Here is a 21,752-nt window from a genome sequence, read left to right as displayed (position 1 = left end):
GCTGTATATTACAGGTTCTGTTTTCTTTGAGATAAAGGCTTACCCGCATTTTGGAGTTCTCTCAAAGGAAGCAAGTCCCTGCATTTTCTACTTGTCTGTGTTTTCCAGATTTGTGCCTTTTTTACACAACATGGCTAGTTTCCTCATGATGCAGGCCTGGCGCACTTATCGATTTGACTGTTTATGCAATGTTCCGTCACGGTGAAGGCCAGAGAACACCGAGCGCACCAGTCGGCTCTGTGCTCCTTCTGACGAGAATTACTTTAAAACACTTCAGTCTCGCACTGAGTGGCTCAGAATTGGCAACTCTGACACTTGAGGTGCCAGAACTCTCAGAATGTGCCTCCTCTGATCTGGGACGCAGCATCTCCATGGAAACCAGCAAGGCTCTTGCACCTGACTAACCTCAGCTTGGAAACCAGAGAGACATGGGAGCTTTCAGCCTTGGATATTCCAGAGCTGACAGTGTTGAGCAAATCACTGAAGCACAAACCTGCCAGGCAGAGCGTGCCTCTAAACCTCTGCATTTGAATATTTCCCTCTCATTTAAGCATACCAGTGAAAAAGGGAAATTTCATAAAAGCAGCCTCTGCACATCAGAATGGGGAGACACAGGTTCAAAACCCAGTTAGGTTTCTACGGTCGAATTCTTGACTATGTCTTTTTTGCCCAAATAATTACATAAAAAGCTGTACTCTCCAGAAGAGAGAATTTGGTGTAATTTGAATCTAATAAAAACAAGTGAATTCCTGAATATTGCCTTTATAAACATAGAGCCTTGTTTTTCAGCTGAAAAGAAAACAGGACTGTGTTATTGTGCATGACTTGACAAGAAGTTTGTTTGTAAAAGAAGAGCAATTGATGTAGTGGTGTCTTCAGGGTGCTGCCTGTTTTTCGCCCGTACCTCAGGGCTGTCTTCTGCTCTGACCTCTGGGCTCAGAAGACCCTCCTGAGTCCACTGCAGACTTGTGTGGATGCAGTTCTGAGAACACACATGCCCTCCTTGTCTTCTCACACGCAGGGCTCTGAGTGAGAGACTGGGCCTCCAGCTGGGGCAGGAAGGGGGAGGGAGCATGAGGGATACAGGAAGAATGGGTCGTTCAGTAGGAACCGGATGATCGGGACCCACTGACCGCAATGAGTCTTGCACACACAGTTCTGCCTGTACGTGGACAGGCAGATGAGCCTTTCTGTTGGTCTGTACGCCTTGTGGGATGGCATCTGAATCTTCACGACCAGCCCAGCAGCTCCCCAGTTTGCAAAATGAGGGAGAGTGAGAGAGGCAAAGTCAGTAAATCACAGAACTCCTACCTAAATAATAATGATAATAATAATTGCTTACACTTATATAGCCCTTTTCTGGACACTCCACTCAAAGCGCTTTACAGGTAATGGGGTCTCCCCTTCACCACCAGCAATGTGCAGCCCCACCTGGATGATGCGACGGCAGCCATAGTGCGCCAGAACGCTCCCCACACACCAGCTATCAGCGGGGAGGAGAGCAGAGAGTAATGAAGCCAATTCATAGATGGGGATTATTAGGAGGCCATGATTGGTAAGGGCCTCCTAATAAAACTAAAGGCAAAACTGTATCTCAACAAGTAAAGAACAGAAGCCATGGTGTAGCGTCTGTGGTGTGAATGATGAATCCCTTCCCACACACTGTGACCAGGTATCCCCAAGTGGGCAGAAGCTGCTGCGTGGTGAATCCCAGTCACAGTTGGCTGGTAATGTGACCCCAGGACCGAACCCTTCACCGTACTGCCCGACCTGCACTTGGACCAGTTGAGCCACTCAGGGAGGCCGCGAGATCTCCGCGTTCGAAGCTAACATCTCTCCCTTCCCTGTCGTTGGCCTCGCCACAGAATTTGCTTTCTTTTTCAGATGGCAATTTGAAAATGAGACTCCAGAAAGCCGTCCGCCAAACCTGTGGTGCACAGACTCCTAAATAGAAACTAAACCAGCCGGGCAGCAGCTTTCATTTACATGAATATGTCTTTTCTCGCCTGTAACAGCTCCCTCCAAGCGCTTTTCCCAGCGAGCTGTGGAGGAGGGTGTCCTAGCTTTATCCTCAGTCAGCAGTGGGACGCGCATGTGACAGGCGGGCCTGTGACAGGCAGCGGCGGCAGGCTTTGTCTCAGCAACTTTTGGAGTACAAGTCTAAATGCATCTTATTAATATGTTGTTGCTGCTGACTTTGAAGCGATGTAATGACACAAACATCACTCAAAATCAAATTACCAGCTCGTGCGGACAACTCTCTCCGAGACTCAATAGCGTGTTAAACGATTGAGGGGAAATGTAGTGTGAAACCAGTGGAGCAGCTGGGAGAGCTAATGCAGTCTGCAGAGGCCTGCGACAGAGGGAGTCCTTCTCTGCGAGGGCTACTGAGAAGGGGGGGCGACGCGGCGACAGTTGCGGCTCTGATGGCGGAGAAAAATAGGACAGGTCTGCGTGCCTGCGGATGATACTGTAAGTGCTGTTTGTTTAACCTCTGGGCTGGGAGGAAGTGGTGGGAGATGCACGGACTCAGCCATTGTTTGTGAGTGTCTGAGCGTGTGCGTGACCCTCACATGCTTTCCGCGATCTCTGGGACAGCAGGCGGTGAGCAAGGCGGGTCGCGAGCGCATGGTGGCACTCCGGGCCAACCCTAGAGTTTCGGGGGCCCCAGGCAGGATCACACTGCTATTATCAGCTCCCACCCCAAACCTAGTTTACTATTTAGAACAATTAAAGAAATGAATTATATAATTGGACGCCCTTTCTTAACCAGCTTCAAAGAGCGCATACAAAAACAGCTTGCAAACAAGAACAAGAAGCACACATTTCACAACGTTGAAAGCAACGTTCAACGTTGAAAGCAAGAACATGAAACATGACTACTTCTAGTGAAAACACCTCAAATGTCTAGCTGGAAAATGTGCACAGAATTGCCCTGAATCAACCTTGAATTAAGAATTAACCTTGTTTACCATTCACTGGTTACAATGATCTTTCAGACTTAGAACCAAATGAAATGCAAAGGCTTTGTTACAGTGACTTGATTTTCGAGATCACTTATCCTCCTCCTCTTTTCTGCTCTTCCTTTATCATTCGCAACTGCACAGTTTTCATTTTTAAACCACTACAACAGAGTTTGCGACGCAAGTCAAAGGTCACTTGTAATTATTTAACTACCTGTTAGATATAATGAAAGATTACTCAAAGTGATCACCACCACATTTACCGCTTCCACGAAAATTAAATAAACAGCAAACGTTGTGGCAGCAGCTAAACCTCCTCTTTACACCGTCTTCCGACGAAGACGAGAGTCACTTCCTACATCGACAGTGAAATAACCCGCTGCACTCACATTCACAGCTGGTAACAGCTGATGTTATTCTTTCTAACTCACACATCTTACAGTTATAGCGTGGATCGGCACACCAGCAACAGGAAGAGCCACTGGAGGGAATTGTTTGCCCGTGCCACATTAAAAAAATAATGTTGCGCTGCACATTGAGGGGGGCCCCCTGGTGGCCCCGGGGCCCTCAGTGTGGCCCTGGTTGCACGGAAGGAAAGAGAGGGAGGCGTGTCTGTGAGAGTGGGATTGACCTTGTATGTGTCTGACCACGCGTATTTGATTTTGAAGTCCCTACGGTGTTGTAAAAGGGCAAACAGGTGGAGTGTAATGCACAAAGCCACGAGACTCCCCGCTGTCTAAGCTTGGGAGTTCGATGCGAGTGCCACAGGCTCACGGGCTAGCACACCGTTTGAAGATCGCTGTAAATCCTCTTTGGGAAGAGTTAAACTGGGGCCAATACTTAGTTCTGCTATTAGCTAAGAGCAAAAGTGGAAAGACTGAGCCTGAGCCGTCTCAGGTCTCGAGGACTGGAGGGAAGCCTTTTCATCTAGGAGCAGGAGTAGAGCTGACAGAAAAAAAAGTATCTTTTTCACATGTGATTGATTTGGTTATTTGTGTGTCTGTGGGATGTGTGTGTGTGTGTCATTTTTAATTACTTTCAATATGTCCCCGGCATTGAGTTACAGACCCGAACTGCATCTCCTTACAGACGGCAAAACCTGAGTAAGCAGCCCTAGACAGTGAGACGAGTAGCCTGGTCCCCAGAGAGACAGGAGGGAAGAGTGACAGAGAGACAGCACAGACACAGTGAGTCTGACAGTCAGGCGGCCTCTGAAGACAAGCCCTGTACAGGGTTAGGAGGCATGAATATATTATCATATATAGTGATATATATTTTTCTTGACAATAATAGTATGTTGGGGGGAAAATGTCTGAATGGGCATGTACTGCAGAGTAAGTTAAATCAAAGGTTTAAAAGGAGCATCTTTCTTTCATTATCCTAAAATTGTCTCTGATGCTCCCTTAACAGTAATACTTTGCATTTATACAGAGTGTTTGGTCTCAAAGGATCCCAAAACACTTCCCAGAGAGGAGGGGCACTCTCTTCATCCATCACTGGAGCGCAGCCCCACCTGGGTGACGTACAGCCATTCCGCACCAGCAGTCCCACTGCTCAGCTGATCCCTTGAATTGAAGGGGGAACCTCTGGGACGCCTGTGATTTAACACCTCTACTCTCACGTAGGTTTCTTTGGATCTCTAACAACCACATCAACAGGACGTTGGTTTGCCAGAACTTCCAAAGAATGGACCCTCCTACGGCACAGTGTTGCTTGTCAACACTAATATTGACGTTATGTTTGAGAACACCCTTCTATCTGACACTGGTTCTGCTGTGGGGCTCAACAGTGTTTCACATGGTGGGTCTGTGATTAACTACTGGTGTCTGTATGTTGGGGGAAGGGCAGGCGCACTAAAAAGAGAAATGATTTTCTATTCCAGATAAATAATAGTGAACAGGTCCATGTGCTCTACCTGGAACTAACCAGTGGGGTGTTGATTGACCAAGAAGGACATGCTCTCCTTCATTATCCCCTTTGGGCTGGAATTTGTGACACAGTTAAGTACAAAAAAACATTCAGAATATTGGGTGAAAAACAATCCACTTATTTGAATTTAGGGCCCAGGTTTGGGAAATATGTCAATACATCTGCAGGAGTGCTCAATAAATAGCAGATATAATAAGGTAGGTTGTGCTTTACTTGCCATTTTAAAATAAGCCTCTAATGTGGATAGTTCACCACTGCCTATTGAACAGGCAACGGAGAGAGAGACGTCCCGAGGCAGAATTGGCACAGATATCACATTACAGGACTCCACTTTCCCATTTCAGGCACCTGGCTGAGGTGTACAAATCTTTACACCTCATTAGCCACAGATCTGTCGAGTGACTCCGGCGTCGATATCGATCTCGTTACCTGCACAGATACTGCATGCTGCGGTGGCTGCCCGCCTAGTCTGCTAATTCCCCACTCCAGCCCAGTCCGGTCAGCCCTGGCACCGGTCTCCCCACGTCCCTGCTGTCACCTAGCTGGGGCCCTGCTGTCGCCGCCAAGCAGCAAGCAACTGCCTGGAACTGCATTACAGACACAGAAAAGAGACGGAAGAAGGGGTTTCCGATTTATTTTTTGTTATATACAGGATATGGATTTTGTCTTTAATAAATTAGATGAATTGAATACGTCCTGAGGGTCTGCACGTGTAAGCAAAAGCCTGCAGTTTCCTAGCCGACATGCAATGGAAGGAGCTGTGAATGAAAACAGGTGTGCTTTATTATGATACGAAAAGCGCAACAATAACCCCATGTGGGAATAAGCAAACAGCATTTAATTAGCGCCTCGTCTGCACTGAAACAAAGTGCCTGACAGCGGATTTCCCTGGTAGATATGCAGGAGCTGATTAAGTGAAGCCAGACAGAAACGCATGCTCAACACATGTCTAATTGTGACTAAAACAAAGTGCTACTGAACCCGAGATCAATGGAAAGGTGAAGCTCGGAGGGCTGGCGCACAGGGGAGCCTTTTAAATAAGCGGCGCGAGGTACAGTAGGTTCTGGCGTGTTAAGTGACAGGAATAACGAGGCTGGAGCAATTGATTCATCAAATGGTCTGGAGGTTTCTGGGGAGGGTTTGAAATTCTCTGCACACCACTAGTCACTGTAACCAGAATGCCAATAGGCCTTCCCCAAATCCCAGCCCTGTGCCACAGAGAACAGGCAACCTGCTTACAGCTGCAGATATCAGGGAATGGAGAGGCCGTTGAGGTCAAAAGGGAAGATGTGAAAAGCAACCCCGGCTCCTAAAGACTCTGACACCCGCGCTTGTTCGACAGAGCTACAGAGCTCCACATGTCCAGGGAGAGCCGGAGGAACTGTCAGGAGCACAAACTGCACAAACTCACTTCCCTCCACCCAGAGGAGCCAGTCCTGGGCCTTTTCATGCAGGAGAACCAGCCGCCATTGACATTCAGACAGGAGGGCCGACGCTATGATGTTTTAAATATACCTGAGCACGCACAGTAGGGAATAGCACACACAGCCACGCATTCTGAAAGTGTGGTTACCACGGCAGCCCTTTCAATTTTCCACACCGCTGTTTAGACTCAATTTCGGCTCGTTTTTTTTTTTTATTATGCTTAAAAGTCCCAGGTGGCATTATTTCCTTTTCCGACGTTTATTTTCGCTATGGTAAAATGCTCCCTGCTGCACATCTTGTGTGTGGTTCAAATCGGTTTGCCGTTTTTTTTTCTTTCTCTGAGGCAAGCAGACGCTTTGGTCTCCAGCAGCAGATCTAGATATCAAAGCTTTTAGATAATTAAAAACAGCAACAACTAAAAAGTCCCTCACGGGACAAGGTTATCGAAGACAGCATCTTGGCCTCTGTGAATATCATTAGTGTACTGCTGTCTGTATAAAGCCCGGATCAATGGTTTGAACACCATCAGTGCATTCGCCATTGAGGGCAATTTAGCTAGCGTCATTACCAGATGACCCCCCTGATAACAAATACAGATTAGTAGAGTTGTTTCGTTCACTGCGATACTCCCAACGCCTCTTCCACACTGTCCTCTCTCCCTCTGCTCCTGGCCATGTGTTCTCTCTGCATGTGTTATCCTCATAAGACTGATATACTGTATGCACAGCTCAAAACCATTCCTCCCGACATGCTAGTGAAGGATGATAAACTACCCACGAGTCTAGTTGGCCTGACTTCCCTAAGGCGGTGATCCAGCACCAGAGCACTGTAGGTGTCCGGTACACCTGTGAGCTGAGAACCTTACTGGACCCGGTTTCAGCCTGGGGTTAATCCTTTGGACCTCAGTGGTTAGCCACAAAACCTTCTGGTACTGCAAGTTTAACTCTCCTAAAAAGTCACCCCACTCACAAAAGCCTCTTATCAGCAACTCTTTTGTTATCCACGGAGAAGTTTTTCCTTCGCTCGCTTTCAGCACAACGGGACTCCTAACAATTTCCACACCAGCGGACCAAGACTCTGTATCTCACACAGAACATTTCGTTCCCTTCGGTCTTCACAAGCTGCCCGCTGTACAGAGTGAGCCACCCACAGCACACTGTTTAACAGCGTCCCTCAAAGGGATGCCTCTCTGGAATGGATTTGTGTAGAATCAGAAATGGCAAGCATTGATTTTTTTTTCCCCCCAGAAATAGAAAGCACTGTTCGAATGTCTTACAAATACATTTCTCCAACAAGCTGTGCTCGTTCTGTTTTCAGACATATGCTCAAATGTGTTCAAATGTTTTGAGCTCTAACTACCCAGCCATGAAAGCCGAGAAGAAGCCACACCGGCAGGCTTTTAAATGCATTTTCTGGTCTGTCATATTCTAAGAATTGGGTGTCAGCTATTAGTTTAATATCTCATAACTAATCCAATATGAAACCAGTGAAACATGATGGGCTTCATATTTCTGCATAACCCAAATAATTCATAGATACCCTTGCATGCTGACTCACTGCTTTACTCCTGTGTAAAAACAGGCTGCGGAATGGGAAAGAAATTAAAAAGGAGTTGTTTTCACTGCTGAAATGCGTTTTTTTTTCCCCACAAGCTCTCTAGAGTGTTCTCTACATTTTAGATGCTCTCTACAATTATTTTGCCCAAATTAATTTAATTAGCCTTTCACTGGGAATTCTCCTCAAAATCAAATTAAGCAGCGACGCACTCTGTGCAGAAATAGCTTTCTCCAAAACACTTGCAGTATCTTGAGCTGTGAGCCCAGTGGCTCCAGTGGGGCACCTTGGTGAACAGAGCTGTGTGGAGGTGCATCAGTGTTCAGAGTCTCCTGCATCTGACAGCTTGTCACATACAGTACCTGGGGCCCTACAGCCAGGGAGAACTGTCAGCTGGGTGGGGAAGCAACACGCTTTTCTCTCTCTTGAGGATCATACTGAGAGCCTCTGACTGACAGCCTGCAGCTGGGAGCTGTAGCCACTCGTACACTGCTGTCCTCTTCCCTGTCTGACCAGGGGCAGGTTTGTCCACGTGCTGTATGCCTATGGGTTTGCTGAACTCACTCGCACCTGGCCTGTGTCTCCAGCTTGTCCTGGCCAGATCCGAACAATACGGAGCTTCTCAGTGGAGCCCTGTTCTGTGCAGGTGGATGGGATGAGAACAGCAGCCCGGTGGCCACCCCATCTTGTGCTGATCTGTGGTGAGACTGGTAGTCATATTCCAGCACCACAGTTCCCGGCCCAGCTGGCTGTGTCCTGAGATGCAGGGACCCTAGCTGTCAGGGAGATACCGTATCTGACAGGGCTGGGGGAGGTGGCAGAGAGGCTATTTCTCTTAAAGCCAATGTCTCCCCTGACCATTGCTGCGCTGTGCTGCAGTCTCCTGAGCCAGCCCTGAGAGCCACAAGCATGCACAGCCTGTAACCTGCTTTGTGCACAGACCCCAGGCTGCAGATGGAGAACAAACAGCCATGTGTGGACTACTGTGAGCCTGGAAAGATGCTTTTTTTTAAAGTATAAGTATACTGCTAACTACATTTTATGTTCTTTTTTAGTACGTTTTGCTCCTTGCCCTCTAGACTTTCATTATAGTGTCACCCCAGTAATAAAATTAAATTGTGTTCTCTGCCGCAGAGTCCTCCTGTTCTGCAATAAAAGGCTAACATTTCATACCAGTTCTGCATGACTGAAGGTATTGGTATATTCTTAAACTGGCTTTTATCTCAACTAAGTAGATCCTTAGAGCTTATAGCTGTGCTAAAATAACTTTGATTAAGCAAGACCGAGAGTCATCAAGGGGTGGTGGGGAATAAAATTTGTGATGTACAAGGCTGTGCAGTCTACTGTTGGCAGGGAATACACTGAGGTGCGCCTGAACACGCACCACGAGTGAAACTGTTTCTCGCTGGAAACAACATGAAAACGTTAATGATGAAGACTGACAACAGAACGCAAAACACAAAATCCCCCCAAAACAGTCAAACGTCCCCCGCCCCAGGCTGTTCCTGCTTTTTTGCTCTGCCGCTGCGGTTGTTGAGTTTCCCTGCCTGCAGATCCTTTCTGACATTTGTTTCACTTTAGGTTTCTGTTGCATTCGGTCTGTTTCATGTCATTCCTCACTCCATCACGGGCCTTGAACGTAAACACAAATATAAACACAGACAGCAACAAGTTTTGAAGGGTGGCAAGCTGCTGACGGGAAGAGTTCGGGAACAGGCTTGCAAGGCGAAGAACGGCGAAGGCCGTTTTCATGCCGAACCGCTGAGCAGAATTTGACTCCACTTTGAAAAATATGTTTCTTGTGCTTCTGAATACAAAGCAGCACCGCTATGCCTTTGATTTGAACCAGGGTGGCTGCAATGAAGTCCCTCAGGCTTTATTGGAAAATACCCTCAGGGAGACTGGTAGATCAGGCATGCGTCCAGAGAACGTGAGAGTAATACCAAGAGCGATACCCACGCAATCCAGTGCCGGGAGATGTATGTGTTTAACTTCCAAGACTGAGCCGGTTGCAAAAAAAAAAATAGGAAAGATAAACATCGCTCACTAAATACCATCTTTCCTGAGGCAGAGCGAATTTCAGACAGAATAAAAACTCCCACTTTCATGAATCATGGAGTACTGGCCATCGCAGCATTCTCCTACAGGAGCAGGGAGCTCCTTCTATAATGAATTCCATCCGCCACATCGTAGCAGCTACGGACCTGCACGTTGACCTCTTCCTCTGATCTTGGGAGTATCACCACACCTAAAGTTATAGAGGTCTTTTCAGAGATGGTGGGGCCACTGAGGGGTCCCAGTTCTTCTGCTCATACCAAACCCAGTATCTCCAAAGATCCCTATAGATCTTGACAATTCGAGACACTATCTTACTCCAAATGCTTCCCAGAGACGCCAAGGGAGAAAAAGAGCAAGCAGAGTGGCAGGATGGGATAGCGGACAGCAAACCAGCTTCCAGCATATGGACAGAAGAGAAACAGACAGAGCAAGGGACTTGTTAAACTGGGAGGAGTGGACCACAGGGAACAAGGACCTGCGAGAGTTTTGTCTCACCACCTCTGTGATTGTACTTTTTTCTCATTTTTCCACTCTCTCGCTTTTGTCTTAGCTGGTTTGCTGTGAGGGGGAGTTTACAACAGACTAAAATACAACCCTAGCAAATCAGTAGAAATAAAAAGATTATTGTGTACAGTTGAAAATGCATGGAAGTCCAGATTTCACTGGAATTTTTTTTTTTTAAATCATTAAATAGAAAATGCTTTACCCTGCAAATGCCCTATGGTTATAATAAATGTTAGATCCTTATATATTCTGTTTGATCACATGGATCCAAGGTTACCACTACAGTTTGGCAGTTTATGTTTATAGACCACAAATGGGTATATTCCCTGCATTTTCTATTACAGGGGACCATCCACGATCCTGCATGTTTTACAGAAATCTTCATTCATCAGTCTCTGAACCCTGGAAACAAGTGGTCATTCTCAATAAATTCCGTTCCATAAATTCCATTCCGTGGCCATAAATTAACAATCAATCTAACAGAAAACACTTATGTTACCAATAATAACATCTGTGTAGTCTGTACTTTACATTGACATAGTAAACAGTCACGACTTTAAAGTGTTTTTTATACAGACAGGCTGCAAATTCAGAACAAAAGCAGAAAAAAAAAATCTGAGTAGAGCCGTCTGGAGAGAGAGATGGATTAGACTGTGACCAGGTACCTGTAAGGGGTCAGCTTTTAACTGCCTGGACAGATAAGGGCTGGGAATATGATAAGTCACACTAGACAGTGACTGCTTACTCCGTTGATTTAGGTTAGCGCTGGCTGAGAGAAGCTAGCAGGCCTGACCCATTTATAGCTGTTTATCAAAGTGACACTTTCTACTGGTACTGCTCTCACTTCTCCTCACACAGAGTGCCAGCACTCATTATCTCTCAGCCTTCCCAGTTACGTCCTTACATTTCTCATACCCCTCTGCTGGCATTGACCAAGTCCTCCAGGATCTCTCTTTTAAAAAAAATCGCATCCATAATTGTTGTTTATTACAGACCCATCCCACTTCGGTGTCGCCCGTCGTAGCTCGTGCGTCGAGCTCACACGGAGAGAACGAGGAAGACAGTCTCCTCTGATCTGCCCAGCCGTCAAGCCTGCGTGGGGTGCTTGGGAAATCGGAGGCATCTTGCCAACTAATCCCACTACTGCCACCAATATTGCGACCAATGTTGGCACTGCCTCTTGGGGAAATCTGCTCACATGGCCCTATGTGCTCAACTTGCACTGTGAGCAAGTTGTGGAGCCCGTATTAGTGGAGCCACAATGGTTCATGACCTCTAAAAACTATTGGTACAGCCTGCCTCTAAGCACTAAGATTTATCCCAGACTTTGTGGCTGTGGACCACGTAGTTCATAGATAAGCCTTCCAGATGTTTACAGCTGCAAGGCCAGGTAAGAGAACAGCCGAGCGCAAAGTGAAGCTCAAAAAAGCCCTGTAACGGTGAGGCAAGATACGTTGGACCACGATGAAACCCCAGGGATTTAAAAGGGTACAAATCCATCTATAACCAGATCCTGTCTCAGGATGGTGGAAATCATTTTGTTCTAACAATTCCTGAAAAGAATATGGACGACAGAGCATATACTGTAGAGCTCATGAACTATGGAGTAACCTTCACTGGGAACCTCTCCCCCTCATGAAGGATGATTGTCTTCCACAAGCCTGAGGGACGCCCAACTAGGCCAGAATGGGATCTCCACTCTCTCTGGCAGGCAGAGCAACTGTGGCCTCAGGAGGAATCTGGTCATGTACTGTGCAATCAAACTACCCATCTATCTAAAGAAGATTCTGCTGTTTCAGTTTATCAATCTAGGCTTAAGATGTTTCTTCACTCTTATATCTTATACTCTTAATATTATACTCATGTTTTTACTTAATTACAAAACCCTTTCATCCTTTTTGTTTATTTTAATGTGCTTATGAATCATGTTTATTGCACTCTTTTTCATTTTTTCCTAATCTGATTTTTCTAATCAGCTCTGTCCATGTGAAGTTCTCTGTCGACTGCATGCTAACTGCATGGATGACAAAATATCTTTGGATATGTCTCGGGAAACCTGACATCTGACTGACATGAATTGATGCGCACCCAGACATTCTGCGACGGACAGTCTTGTACTGCGAGTGTGAGGAGTTACAGTACAACCAGTCGGGAGCTAGAAACCGATTGAGCACAACCTGCCAGACCCCTGTACAACCCAGAACTGTGTCTTGCAGAAAACCATACGTTATAATAAGACTGCTGAACAGGCAAAGGCCTAGCAGTTGCCAGAGCCCCCAGGAGGTGAGAAACAGCCCACCTGGAGGCCCAGCCAGGGGAAGATTGCTCCCCAATGAGCACTTACTTACTCCCGCTTGCTTTGCTGGCAAACAAGTATTTTGACATTTGTTCTGAGCATGAGCAGGCCCGGGCGCAGCTCTTGGTGGATGTCTGTAATTACCTATTGATTTCTGTTAGTACTTGGTTCGGCCACTGCAGCGGCGCTGTGCATAAATCATTTTGTTCCATGATATCAACTTATTTATTCTTTTTAATCCTGCTTACGGAGATTCTGATTCATGCCCCATGTCAGCACTGTCACAGACAGCTGGGGAGGGAGAGGACCAGTGTAACGAACAGTTCTTTCCGGACCCTATGTGGACGACACAGTCCGACGGAGTGGGGAAACACTGGGGAAACGTCATGCAGGAAAACGGGGCAGAAGACAGGGGGGCGTGTCCAAGGTGCGCTGGTGCACGGGGGAAGTGTGACCGAGGCGAACAATCCAAAAGAGTAGTCCTTAGGGAATATCCAAAAACACACGAGAAAGTCCAAAACCAGGAGATCCATCAGAACAAGGAATAAAAACCACGAAGGCCGGGTCGGAACCGGCGGACGGGGAACAGGAACGGGAACCGAGGTTAAAACCTTAACGGGACCAGGCGCTTCCAGGTCCCGGACTCGCACGATATGGAAATCAGGTGCAGAGCCCAGATCAGCGTCAGCGCCTGGCTTTTAAGGTGGGCTGGGAATGGGAAACAGGTGCACAGAATAAAGTCTTAAGTAAAAGGGCTGGAGCACCCTTAAGGAGGGGGAACTAATATCGTGACAACCAGGGCGTGTGGGCATCTCTGTGAGAGCGTGCGGTCCCCCCTTCCTCCAGAGACGCAGTAGTATAGCTTGTAGACTTGTAGCTTGTAGTACAGCTAGTGGTAGACACACTTGTGTAGCTGTACTGAAAGCCCTGTTAAATACTGCGCAACAGAACTGAAGACACCGTCTTTCCAAGAGTAAAAAAGGGGGGTACAGAATTTGCTAATGCTACTACTATACAAGGCAGAGAAATGACACAGAGGACATTCAAAACAAATACAGTCAAGGTCTCACAACCTCCAAACTCAAAGTAACGACAAATCCATATCTTGTGGACCTGAATCATTGTTTAAAAAGCTGATCCTTTTACTATTTTCAGTTGATCTGTGTGCAACGGCTTTATATATAGTATATTCTGCACTTTTATCAGAGGTCTAGAGCAATTTATTTTAAATATAAGAGGCAGAAAACAGTGAGGTGTTTTTCTGCAAAAACAGCGAGGACTCCATGTCTTGCACAGCTCGGCTGTTGCATTGTGGCGGCGGTGCTGGGAGCAGATCAGGCAGGCTTTCTGCTGCACAGGCTGCTGTCAGGCCCGCAGACAGCGTCCACGGCCCCGGTGAGGCATTGCCATGGTTACCGCGTGGTGTGGGATGGAGAACGGCAAGAGGACTTGATGGGCCTGCACCAGGCGGAACGGACAGCAACAGCGGCAGGCCGGGTGTCAGAGGAGAGGAGGGTTTGGAAAGGCACCCATAGATAAGAATGCACGCATCGCTGGGGAATGGCAGACCTTACCAGTGTTTACACAGTGACATGCTCCGTGTTTTAACTAAGATTCCCAAGTCTCACCACTTTCCTCTCTGGGAAGAGGAACAGGCAGCACGCCCCGAGACAGGCCTTATAATCTTTGTCACAGTACTGCACACTAACCTTTGCTCTTAATGCTCAACCAGGTAGCTGCCATGTTTTTCTCTGCAAACACTTGACTGTTTTGTAAGGGACTGGAATAAAAATACTTCAGCTGCAATAAGTGACTGCAGCTGGAATTCTTTTGTTGTAATGGCCCCCAAATGCTAATTTATAGCACCACACATATTAGTCTAATTTTAACTGTGTTTGCTTACAGCTACAGCATGGTCTTTACCTTCAAGGGGAAAGACACCCATTGCTCAGAGTAAGAGCAGGAAAGGGGGTGCTCCGACATCTCTCATCTCTTCTGCAGAGGGTGGCGCTCAGCGCTACAGGCGTCAGGGGTGATTTGAGGCATTATGAAGGGATTTCCACCAGCTCAAGAGTCTGAGCTCCTGTTATGAGAAGCAGACAGACCCTCGAAGCACATGAGCCCCTCAGAGAACTGGCTGTCTGAACAGGAGGAAGGACTGCGGTTCCCTGGGAAGTTGTCGGCCACAGCACACCCCTCCAGGCTGTCCTTGCAGTTTCAGAGGCTGGGGCTGTCCCCCATGGAAAACACAGGAGGGCCGAGAAACCTGATGTGTGTATGCAAGCACAGCCTGCCTGCCACTGTCTACAGTATTATCTATTATTTTGTGTTTGGAAGTATTTTGGTTGATCTGACATAATTCCCCTGACTTATCCACAGGCCATATTAGGCTTTTATGCCTCTTCTCTGAGCACACAGAGCCTGCTGGTCCCTAGTTTCCCTCTTTTTCCTTCTCTGTATGACTTCAAAAGGAGGGCAGGTCTACACCGGAACACCAGTGTTAATCACAGCTGGCAGTAAAGTTGAAGCTGTTGAAACCAAAGAGGACTGCATATAGGCTATCTCTCATGGGCATTTCCGTACAAGCGACTACTTCGATCTAACTTCTGCCTGAGGGTACTCAGGACCCAAGCAGAGAAAGGCCATGTAGGGTGGGGTCCAGTGTTAGTAGTGATCCAGTCAGAGATGGAGCAAAAACAGCATTACAGTGATTTATGGTCTCATTATCGTTGCCATGGTATCTGACTTTCACTCTCAGGTCCTTGCACGTAAACACAAATGCGTTTGCAAAGTCACTCACATGCTCAGGGGAAATCAGACAACTGTTGTCACCCACACTCACCCCCATTGAAGAACAAACATTGAGCCAGGATGCTGCATAAAAAAAACCTTTACAATCTGAACTGATTTCTCAGTACTAATTTTAGGTCTAAAGCTCAGAAGCATGTGGTTCAGGCAGTAAGGAGTCCTGAGCCCAGGTGCAGCTCTATAATCTAGATGCCGTGAGTCTGAAGAGTTTGAACCTGGGTCATGTTGCTAGTTACTGTCCAGCACAGCCTGGGAAAGGGATAGTTGGACAGATCCATGTCCACTGGCAAAACAGTCATCCCTGTGGCCTCCTGGGTGCCTGCTGGTTAGCAGTGATGTCAGTGAGGGACAGTCCTCTGCTCCAATCAGGTGCTGAACCTCCTGTGCATTCAGAGCTTATAGAGGGGCAAGAGCCCAGTGTCTGGCAGGTCAGAGGAGCCTGTCTGCACCACCTCATTCTCCCCATGAGGGCACAGCGATCGTTACAGTGAGAGAAGTGAAGACACAACTGGAGATTCCAAAATGAGATGGTCGAAAAAACACAGATACTACATTTTAAAAGAGAATTATCCTTGGAATGTTACTTTGACGTTAAAGTATATATACAATCCATTTAAATCTGTATGGATTCCAAATGTTTGGCACACTGCACACTGGACAGTTATTACAATATAAGATGCATTTTCCCTTACATTAGAGTTATTGTAGAAGGAGTTACAGTATGTATTTTCAAAGACTGAAACCGAACCTGTCCACATTGCATGGTGTCTTAGTGTAAGTGAAGAAGGTTTGTCCAGTCACGGCCTTGAAAAGCAGAGCACTGCAGTTATGAGGTCCCGTAATTAAATGAGATTCTCCATCACCTCTGCTGAGCCCCAGTGATAAAAGAGTTTTACTACAGCACCGGAGTCCACCGGTGATGAGGTTATTGACTTTATTCACATAATTTAGGCTGAGGTCTCGCAGAGCCGTGAGGAATAGCTCTGCAGTGCCTTTACTCATATTAAAGTGCAGGTCAGCACAGTGACCCCCATGTAGAACACAGGCTACACCTCCAGGCTCTGTGCAAATCCCATCAAGGAGACCTTATTAAGGAACACTAAAACCAGCTAGGTTCAGGCTGGGCAAGGTGGGGGTAAACTAAAAATGTTTTTTTATTATCTCTCTTATGCCCCATAACACCAGATGTACATAAACTGGTTTTATGCACATACTGTAATAAAAACTAGAAGAGATAAATGCAAGCCTTAAAGGGTGCTACAGCAGAAATGGAAATAAAATGAACTTTCTGCATTTGGATATTGTTTTCCATAGACTTCGACTACTAAAACAGGAAAGACGAGGACAAGCCTGATCTTGAAGGTCCTTTACTGCCTTGATTCTGCGCATAGAGCCAATAGAAACCCAGCTCAACCGAGGACCGGCCCACATATGACCCTTCAGCAGCTGGACAGACAGCAGGAGCTCTGCACCTTACAGGACCACAGCAACAGAGTGCATTTACACACAAAACCGTCTTTAGCCTCAGTGTTCCTGGCTCTCTGTGGGTTAAAAAATCAGCCGACAAGCTAATCATAAAATTGTAGCTAATTATAATTAAATAGCTCAATATCAAGGGGAGAGAAAAGCCACCGTTAGTAGCATATTAGTCATAAGAATTGCTACAGTAGGTGTAACTAATTAGAATGTAAATTTAATTTTAGCAGTTATAAATCATTTACAAGCCCATAAAATACGATTAAGGTGTCAACAAAATAACATTTTTAATTAATTAGGAATTATGTTCTTAATAATTACATGACAAGACAGTTGCTCTCATGGTTGGGACATGTGACTCAGGCCTCCATCACAACACATGCCAGCCACCACCTCCAGCTGTTCCAACTCACTTGTCCTGTAACTCGATTCTATCAGAGGGAGCGAGCTCTCATTCTATTTCACTGCGCTCATTTACACTTTTGCAATTCATCAATTACCCTTCTTGAGATCATCTTATTTAAAAATAAAATTGAAAAGCCTGCCAGGAATCAGGTTTTGCCTTGCAGTGGTTGGCTTTCAATTCCAACCCTAACAGACGAGTGTTTCCAAATAAAACAGAAGGAGAGAAAATAAGGCCCTTTCTGCTCTACTTGTTGAGATAGCTTGGTTACATAAAATTCTCCTAGTGCTAACAAGAGCTGCAGGATCCAGCTGTACAGGCTGTGGGTATAATTACGGGGAAGGTCTGCGACAGACCATGCTGCCAGTGCAGCTCCCTCTGCTAATAAAAGCTCACTTGGAAAAAAAAGTACAGCAATTTAAGATTCACAGCCTCGTGCTGCAATACCAGAGGCTGAGCGGGGATCCAGAAAGAGCTGCGAAAAAAGATCCTGGAGGCAGTAATGTTTTAAAAAGCTTCGATTAATACATTAACACTTCTTCTTTCTGCTGCAAGTCTTTGTCTTTCCTTGTTGGTCCCAGAGTAATTGCTAATTTAATAACAGTTTGGGTTATTGCATTAGACTGGAAGTCTTACGCTGAAACACTAAAATCCATTTATTCAGCCCGGCACTAAGTACTGTTCCTATCGAGAACGATGCGGTCAGGGGTGAATTAAGCTCAAATCAATGGGATTTTAATGGCGTGATTTAGCACAGCTCTGAAAATTACACGTCCACTCTCCTATGAAGCCTGGCACTCAAATTAAGTCTAACCTTGGGACCAGAGCCAAACAACAGATTTAAAACAAGGTGTAGGTGGCTCAGTGAGTTATTTCGCTGGTGATTTTCACTTAGGCTTTGGCTGCAAGACTCATGCAGGTCAGGAGGAGTTTTGTAGTACAGTATTGATCTTTAAGCCAATGACGAATGGAGGGCCACTGTCAATCATTCAACCCCAATGCATCATCCTTCCCAGACTACAACACCGTCCTTTTAATCAATATTGCTTGGCCCCTGAGATTCTCTGCCTACTCAGAGGTATGGGTGAATTGGACCAAGCGACAGATCAAGCTACCTGTAGGCACGTTTCATGGACCAGAATTTCTTAATAAGCCCTTTCTGAAATTCTGATTAAATCTTAGCAGTCTTTCAAGGAGGCAAACAGTTTCCTGTCCCAGCCTGGGAAAAAGGCATTGCCATAATTCTCAAGAAAAGATGGCAGAGCATCTCCATTGGCACTGAGGTCTTCTCAAAGAACACACTTCAGTGCATTCCCTTAGTACACAAGATCAGCTATGCCCTAAGACAGCGGTTCCCAGCCCTGGTCCAGCAGGAACACTCTGTGTCTGGCTTTGCTCCAGCCATGGTTTTCATCACAGATTTCAAATCACAGATTTGGGATTCTAGCTTTCGGTTTGGGAAGTATTTGTAAATAGCTCTTGTGGGGCCGGATGGGAATTTATCATTGGTTTTAACCCCATACCAATAGCCATACCAGCAGCCATATCACCCTGCAACTCACAACTGGCAACCCACTGAAGCTCAGCAGGTGTGAGCCTGGTCAGTACCTGGATGGGAGACCTCCTGGGAAAAACTAAGGTTGCTGCTGGAAGAGGTGTTAGTGGGGCCAGCAGGGGGCGCTCACCCTGCGGTCCATGTGGGTCCTAATGCCCCAGTATAGTGACGGGGACACTATACTGTAAACAGGCGCCGTCCTTCGGATGAGACGTAAAACCGAGGTCCTGACTCTCTGTGGTCATTAAAAATCCCAGGGCGCTTCTCGAAAAGAGTAGGGGTGTAACCCCGGTGTCCTGGCCAAATTTCCCCCCTGGCCTTTACCCCATCATGGCCTCCTAATGATCCCCATCTATGAATTGGCTTCATCACTCTGCTCTCCTCCCCACTGAGAGCTGATGTGTGGGGAGCGTTCTGGCGCACTATGGCTGCCGTCGCATCATCCAGGTGGGGCTGCACACTGGTGGTGGTGGTGGAGGGGGGTCCCCATTACCTGTAAAGCGCTTTGAGTGGAGTGTCCAGAAAAGCACTATATAAGTGTAAGCAATTATTATTATTATTATTATTATTATTATTATTATTATTATTATTATTGTAATATGCGACTTCCAGACCTGCCCTCGTTCATGTGTGCTGCGTGACATGTAACAAACGCACTCCTGCAGAAGGGAGAAAACACGGGTGGTGGGCGTGCCTGACACATAGTCACTCCCACTGTGGGTGTGTCCTTCCCACCGGAGTCTGCAGATTATCAATAGATTGGATATCTAGCCAGTATTAATGGAGAGCCAATTGAGTAGGAGCTGCGCAAATTCTTGCTTCCTCTGTGCTGAAGCTGTGGGAAACAGTACCCCTGAAGTTGGGTTTTTTTTACACTCATGACTTACCAAAGGAACAAGTTAAATAAAAGTTTAAACAAGCAAGCAGGTCAATGAATTCATCAATTAGCTGGAGATTTAGAGCTCAGCTGCAATGAAAACCAGCAAGTCCAGGGCTGGGACTCACTGGCCTGTGGTATATTGAACTCCAGATCAAAGGGAATTAAACTACAGCTTTGGGATTTTGGTATTGCACTGTTATCTGTTTTACTATCATTCCAATTTATCATATGTGCATATTATAATTAATTCCAGTAATTGTACTTAATTTAAATATTTATCCTTGCCGTATAAACCCCTGTACTCCACTATGCAAATTACTATAATTATTACTATACCACGCGCTGCAATACTGGGGTGCGATTTTAAGGAGCTGTCTTACTTTGCAATGGAATAAACTGGATTTTAAATTCCTGGATAAAGACATTGGCCAAATGAATAAATAATAATAATAATAAATAATATAACAGCAGTGGAAATCTGCTCGAAGCGGTTCTGAAAACGTGAGCCATGTTTAAACATCGGTGTTTTGAAAAACAGCAAACCCAGAGAAATGAAAGGAGCAGGCAAGAGGGAGAGGGGGCCTGGCCTTTTCTGGGCCAGGGAGTTAAAAAGGAACGCTTGCCGTCTGTTTCACTTCCCTGCTCTTCGCCGTGTGTTTAACTAGCTAACTGCAGGGTTACAAATTTAGAAACGAGCAGACTTCACACACACACACACACACACACACACACACACACACAGACACACACAGTACTGCCGTGATTCTTTCATTCGCTGAGCAATGCACCCCGAGTCAGAGAGAGAGGACAGGGTGGAGTGACCAGGCCCTGGAGAGTCTTCACAGGCTCCCACGGCTCAGTGCAGTGCCACCGGAACAGGCTGAGCCGCAGACTGATAGAAAACCCCTCGCCACCATCGGCTGCTCCGCACTGGATAAAGACTCTGCATAATTGAAAAGAAACCGGCCAAAAATAACAGGGGCCTCTGTAAATACGGAGCGCGGAAACTCTCCCAGGTACATGGTGGTTATTTAAAATGACTAACTAAAGGGCATCAGGGTTCAGCGTTCTTGACCATATTTTAGTACTCATTTCACACACCTCCTTCAGAGCTGCTCCACTTTGGAATTGAGAGGTCTGGTCAATGTTTCCTCAGTTTAAGTTAGAAAAACATCCTGCTCACCCCCAGCCCCCAGTTAATTAGTGGAATACTGATGGAATGTTTAGAAGAACCATTTTCGCTTATTTCTATCTGGCATTGTGACACTTGCCTGAGGTGCCTCTCTTTTTCCAGCAGGGGTATTTCTCGGAGTAATGCAGACAAAAACCCACCACCGCAATCCTGAAAGGCTTGGGAAATGAAGCCTGACAGCTCCCCCTCCCCTCCGATCTCCACCCCCGTCTCACATACACACACCCTACCGTCTGCAGGAGCTGCTGCAGCTCTGAAGTGGACACAGAGCGAGAGGGGGAATCGTCTGGGAGGTCAAGCAGGCATCTGATTACTTCGGGCGGAGATAGAGCACTAGGGTTGTCTCTGGAGGATTTCTCCCAACTCGGAATGCTTTCCCACTTGCTGGCAGTTTATTAATAATTTATACAGAGTCTAAAATTATCCCTTTCATCTGGAGCGCTAAACAGAAAACAACAACAGAAAACTCTCTAACAGACTGACGTATTCCCCGCGGAGGAACAAGAAAAGAAGAGAACAGCCTACTGCATTTCAGGGGCTTTTCTTTCAGTCTGGATTGCATCTCGCTTGGGTGACAGTGAATCCATGCCGCGCCACGCTGTAGAGCCATTTAATCATTAATCACCATCATCTTCTCCTTGCATGTTCAGGTGTGCATGATGGAAATGCTGGAGTTTATCAGCTAGCAACAGCAGCAGGCCTAACCACA

At 46.4% G+C, this 21,752-nt stretch overlaps 1 long non-coding RNA gene across 2 annotated transcripts in view; it reads right to left on the bottom strand.

Moving 5' to 3' along the window:
• Window positions 1-397: 397 nt before the first annotated feature.
• The window catches only part of LOC107079048 (uncharacterized), a 53,892-nt gene continuing 32,537 nt past the window's right edge, over window positions 398-21,752 (bottom strand). For both annotated transcript variants that reach the window (XR_001480040.2, XR_001480039.2), the window contains 2 exons: window positions 5,322-5,479; window positions 398-1,227 (listed from right to left, as the gene is read on the bottom strand). This is a non-coding gene — a long non-coding RNA (uncharacterized lncRNA). The remainder of the gene's footprint in view (window positions 1,228-5,321; window positions 5,480-21,752) is intronic.

Source organism: Lepisosteus oculatus, chromosome 19 (genome assembly GCF_040954835.1).
Source record: "Lepisosteus oculatus isolate fLepOcu1 chromosome 19, fLepOcu1.hap2, whole genome shotgun sequence".
Taxonomy (NCBI): Eukaryota; Metazoa; Chordata; class Actinopteri; order Semionotiformes; family Lepisosteidae; genus Lepisosteus; species Lepisosteus oculatus.
The sequence above is the reverse complement of the archived record's forward strand: the minus strand, read 5'-3'. Positions and strand labels throughout refer to the sequence as shown.